General features: G+C 33.2%; 1 pseudogene; it reads right to left on the bottom strand.

Moving 5' to 3' along the window:
* Positions 1-526: 526 nt before the first annotated feature.
* LOC118484793 lies at positions 527-5650 on the bottom strand (annotated as a pseudogene).
* Between the last annotated feature and the right edge of the window lie 829 nt (positions 5651-6479).

Raw genomic sequence — 6479 nt, 5'->3', positions numbered from 1 at the left:
TAATTTTTAAAGATTGTTACCATTTTAAAACGGTCAAAAAAATCAAACGTTCGAAATTATCAAAAGTTCAACGCGTGAAACATTCAACGCTTTACAAACTTCACGCGTTAAACATTAACCGGCGGCGGTGTAGCATGATTGTTTCACGCGTGATGGATCGAGTATAACGTACCATCCCGTGTGACCTTAATCTATGTATTATTTAATTACTAAACTAAGTACTGTATTATTTAATTACCCAACGTGTGGCGGTTATTTAACGGTTTGTGAGCTTTCCATTCCATGGATTCAAATAGTCTCCATTCACATCTCACACCATTTCAATTGGTATGCATAGGGTCATGACCCAAAACAAACAAATCATGGATGTAATGATGTTCTGTTAATTATGTTATACTAGTTGTAACACCCGTGTGAACACACGAGTATGTTTAATAACCAATGAAATCAAATACTAAAAAATAGATTATAATATATCACTTAAATTATTTGCGTTTAGTTACATATTTTTATAAAAAACATATTATAATATATCATCTATTGTTGATTCAATAGACTATCAATTTCTATTGTTGATTCAAACTTAAAATCTTTGATGGGTTACAATCGAGATTAAGAAAGCTAACAACGATGATGAGAAACAAAACACAAAGAATGCGGACAGTTATTGCTCAATCTTTGAAACTATTTATGCATCCATACGAATAATGCAACGAAGACCTTCACCTTTAAGCATCAAGTCAAAGGCCTTATCGATCTCTGAAAATGGTACTTCATGTGTTATTAACTTCTCCACCTCAAGTTCCTGCAAAAAAAAAAAAAAAAAAAAAAAATCACCCTCAAATCCTTCAATTTTCAATTACCTTTTTTATTAGTAATTGTAAACTAAAAAAATCAATGTGTTAGTTACTTTGTTCATATACTTTTCTACAACCGAAGGAATATCAGATCGCGGTTTATAGTTTCCAAAGAAGGTACCCTTCAGAGTCCTTTCGTTCAACACATTCATGGGACTTGTCTTGAACATGACGTCTTTATGCGGAACACCCACAAGAACAGTGCATCACTTCTGTCAACCCCTCCATTTGTCATCTCTGCAATCACTTCTTGCACTCGCTTCTTGTAATCTTTTGGGTTCACAAACTCTGTAACCCCAAATTTCTTTGCTGTTGTAACAAAAACAAAAGTCATTATGATTAGTTTATGTGTATACACATTTTAGCTACAATATATATACATTTTTTAATACTTACCAAGCTCAAATCTATTGGCATTGAGATCAACACCAATGATCCTTGAAGCACCAGCAATTCTCGCACCTTCAGCAGCCTATTCACAGACAATTCATCAGCATTTGAAATAGATTCATACAAATTACATATTTTAAGTGTTACAGTTTAAGAAAACATACAGCAAGTCCCACAGCTCCCAGACCGAAAACCGCCACTGAAGAGCCTTTTTTCGGTTTTGCAACATTCAAAGCCCTCATAAACTTAATTTATGATTCAAACCCATTGTGTAGTCACGTTGATGTGCACTTCAAGCCTATAATAAACTTAATTTATGATTCAAACCCATTGTATATCCATAAGGTTGGACATAATTCAAACCTTAAGTTATGATTCCGCCTTTTTTCAGATATTTGGTAGCGAAGCTCACTCCTCATATCTGACACATAATCAACATTAACAACCTAATAAGATCCGAACACTAATAGTAGTAATAGAAAAGTATCTTGAAATAAAAAAGAAAATGCAAGCATAAAATTTATGAATAGTTTTAATTTTTAATTGAGTAAATTAAACCAATTTTGAAAATGACCCATTTTAGAAAAGACTCATTTCATCCAAACCTGTTTTAATCGAGTTCACCACACCACTTACCAAAAGTGAAGCCTTCTGGTTATCCTCTAAATGTCTTTTGACAGGCGTCATGAAGTTCTTAGTTGTGATTGATCTGTAATACAAATCACCTTTATTATAAAAGAAAGTTTTGAATAATGAAAACCCCAAACACGTTAACGGGTCGAAACCCAAGATGTCTGTTTGGTGCACACAACCTCATAAGCATTTTGATTATTGTTATTATATCAAGTGGTAAAAAACTGTGGGTGAATCTGATCCGACCCCTTATAACCCACTTTAAAACTTGTTTCAACCTACACATGTTTTGACCCAATTATGAATTACCCTGAACTTTTGTAGTAGAATTTCCATCATAACTGATCCTTATCTACATGTAATATTTCTATTAATTTTATCTCTAATTATATAGATATCTAGTGTGTCAACTATGAGCACATAATTTAAATTAAACAACTGTCTAGGTTTAAAAAAAAGGAATCTAAGAGATTTTGTAGTGTGTCAAGTATCATCTGAATTAACCACCTCTAATCAGAACTAATAACTTGTATCTACTTTATAGGACTAAATTTATCAGTTTTAAGTGCACCAATAATACGTAACAGTACAACATATTATAAGTTTTAAAAAAGATACTACACCTCACCTTAACTCTGTTGGAGTGGTGACAAAATTGATCATGTTTGGGGGGATTTTAAATTTTCATATTTAAAAAAAATAGCCTAAAATATTTAAATTATTAATTTAATATTCTTATCTTAATTTTAAATGGGTCAAAGAGATTGGGTCCAAGGTCCCTTAAAGTATATTTATAGTTCATGTGCCCTCTTAAATGGCTAACTAAAAAACTAATTTAATGTTGTACTAGTATTAACTTTTGAAAATCTTTTTCAATTCATTATTTATAAAAACAATTTAAGTAGACAAAAACATGGTTTGTAAGTCAACTGGCCCATGCCCCGTTAACAACATTCGAACCTACAAAACGGTCGAAAACACTAGATTTTGTAGTTAGTTTATTTGAAAATGTAATTAATTACCAGAACTAACCCAAATATGAAAATGACCCAAGTTGAGATGGACCCAAAAATTGTCTTTACCTGAAGACTGTCGATCATACGTTGATAATCTGATACATGAGTATCAACTGTGCTAATATTTTTCTGATTAAACAAATATCATCATCATCATTAACTTCTTCACATAAGAGTCTAAAAAGTAAAAACCATGCTAAAAACTTGTACCTGGATGTGTGTTTTGATTTCCTTAGCTCGGTCTGCGTATTTCAAGGTATTAGCAGTGTGATGATACTGATTATCAGCAGGTGATGTAGTTGCAATCATAACCGTTTGAGAATTGCCACTCAAGCCAACTTTAAGAATTCGAGCCAACTTGCTGAAAAATATTAGTGAGTTAGTCAACCAATGCTAATGAATTATGTTAAAGCGTTAAGCTACTTATTAGTTATTAAAATCCTACCTATTGAGATAAGGGAAGTATGCTAGACCCTTTTTATGTTGTTTTCTTAAAGCATTTATACAGTTTGCCAACGCAAGAAGTGATCGGTTTATATTTGCACCGTCTGTTAATTTCTGGCAACCGTTATTAGTTTCAGAGGCTCGTTCACTGCATCATTTTTGGGTTAGTTTTTTTCAAGCTCAAATGTAAAATCAAAAGCTGACCCATGACTAAACCGAACTCATACATAAAACCAAAACCGATCAGTTTCTTGAAACCAAAATTTTGACTTTTTTCGGCTTAAGCCCAAAATCGACCAATACACACCCCTAACTACAACTACTATACAACCATTCTAATTTCTATCTAATGGGACATAAGAGTTTAGGCATAAAACTTAACCATGATTTTGTAAACATCCACAAAGAATCGCATGAAAGCTATAGGTGTCTTGCCTTTAGAAATTACTCTCGTGTTTAAATGAATATTGTTACACTTTAGACTATTTGTAAACGAAAAAGTAGCAATACATTAGAAGGGCAAGGCACCACACTTTATTTTTTAGGTAATAACACACTTTTGCACTTCCATCCCTGAACACATGAAAGTAAAATAATGTAGTAATGAAGTTAACGTTTAGGCTAAAACAAATAGAAGCTCATTTCACAAGTAACAAATGTAAAAAAAAGCTATTAACCAAACACAGACCACTTATATACCTTTAGCTAGATGTAGCTATTAACCAAAAAAAAGCTATTAACAACCTCAATATCATCTCTAAATGTAGCTATTCGCCTATTCTCAATACCAGCCTTCCAATTCTTCCAAAGCAAGGTTAACACGACAATGCTCTTCAATCTCCACGCTTATAGACCGTAACAAACAAAATTATATACATGTTCACTTTCATAAGATAATGTAAGTTGTCAAAACTGAAGCCCCAATTTCAATCTCATCCACCTTAAATGTGCACAATTAGCACATAAATTGCCTGAATATCACATAAACATCCTTAAAAAGAAGAATTAAAAACAACAATAAATCAAACAATTCAAATTAAACAATTTGTTCGTGAATGAGATGTCCTGCATGATTAAATTCAAATTAAACCACCACGAAAATCAATAAATCAAACAATTCATCAAAAACCTTAACACAGACCTGATCTGTAAAGACGTAGATCCAAGCGAACCAAACGATGCGGACTGAAGCTTTGTGGCCGATCACCAAAAAGCAGGATGGTAGCCTGAAACACTTGACACTTTACCGAAAGAACAGGATGGAAGCCCTAATTTGTGTACCTGATTATTGAATCGTGTTCTGAATCTCAGCGTATTTCTGAGAAATAAAACATGATGAAAGCTCTAATTTGGGTACCCAAAGCTATTATTAACCTAAAATCACCAAAAAATAAACAAAAAACCCTAATTACCTTGAGAAACAGTGTTCTGAATCTCATCGTATTTCTGGTATTTCTTGATGACTGGTATTCTTGGTATGCGATCGCATGAGTTCAAAGTTGGGACTGTCTTCAAACATTTCCTAAGTTGAGATTAATCCAATTGAGATTATTATAAAATCTAATTTCCCCCCAAAAAACACCCTATTCCTACACCCAATAATCAATTAATCACATACCAGAGTCATCAATCTCAGAAACTTGAGATCTCAAAGAGAAATTAACACCCTCAAACTCATCTTCATCTTTCTTCTTCTTCTTCAACATGTTCCTCAACTTTGCAGGAGACAACCCTCCACCCCCACTCCCCTGCCACCAAAACCACCAACTTCAAATCAAAATTAAACAAAAACCCATGTTAAAAATCAAAACTTTAACACATGGGTTACTTCAATTTGACGACATAAACAAATAATATCAAGATCTGACAGATCAAAACAGGGTAATAGAAACAACCCAGATGAGATCAATCAAGATTCAATAAAAGGGTAAATGGGAAACGTAAATAATTGCATCAACGGCTAATGAAATAATGATAGATATAATAAGATAAAGACAAGAAAGAATCAGACCTGTGGGGGACTTTTGTTTATCTTCTGGTAATCCATTATGAGTTTGGGTTTAATGGGGTGTGATTAATGCATCGGCAGCCATGATAAGTGTGGTGTGTAGGGGTTAGTAGGGGCAGAGGAAAGAGATGAGTGGATTGAAACCCCACCGGTGTACGGTTGCAAGCAGCAACAGATTTTGTCTAGTAGTGATGGTGAATGAAGCAGCATCGTATTTCTGAACAACCGGATCGAAGATGTTCTTCTGAGTTGAAGAGAGAGAGAGAGAGGTGTGTGAAGATGACTATGTTTTGAATTTTGAAAATGAGCTGGACTATATTTGATTGAGATTTGATTGAGAGAGAATAAGATTAAAATTACCATTTGAATTTTGAATTTGATTTTGAAATTCCCTCCTAAAAAATCAGTAATTTATCTTAGAGTTAATTACTGTTTTCGTCCCTATGGTTTGTCAAAAATCACTATTTCAGTCCATTAGTTTAAAAATTGCGATTTCAGTCCATGTGGTTTCACTTTCGTAACCATTTCAGTCCCTATGGTTTTACTTTTGTAACCATTTCAATCCATTATTCTGTTAAGTACGGGGACTGAAATGGTTACGAGGTGGACTGAAATTGTTACGAAAGTAAAACCACAGGGACTGAAATCGCAATTTTTAAACTAATGGACTGAATAGTGATTTTTGACAAACCACAGGGACGAAAACAGTAATTAACTCTTTATCTTAATAAAAATCGGATTTATGACATCACCTTGGACTTTGTGGCATAGCTGAATGGTTGACACGTAGGCAGTTTTACATGAGCTCATAATCTCTTATTATAGATAGTATAATTAGTTAATTCAAAACATGTTATTTACCAGAATTTGAAATCCATAGTTTAAGATCATATGGATTATAATATTGTAAACATAAATAACGGCCAATCATATTTTCTTCCATTGTATATAACTGATTAACCATCTTGTGACACACGTCATGGTCAACATAAAAGTGTCACGAGTATCCAGAAAGTTCACATGAATAAAAAATTAGTCATTTAGACATTTAGTCTAGTCAGAATCTCTACTAGTATTAATGAAGAATAAATAATATTAGTCTAGTCATGAATCTCTTAGACTGTCCGGATT

This window comes from Helianthus annuus, chromosome 12 (genome assembly GCF_002127325.2).
Source record: "Helianthus annuus cultivar XRQ/B chromosome 12, HanXRQr2.0-SUNRISE, whole genome shotgun sequence".
Classification (NCBI taxonomy): Eukaryota; Viridiplantae; Streptophyta; class Magnoliopsida; order Asterales; family Asteraceae; genus Helianthus; species Helianthus annuus.
Note: the sequence above shows the minus strand (reverse complement) of the source record. Positions and strands in the feature narration are given on the sequence as shown.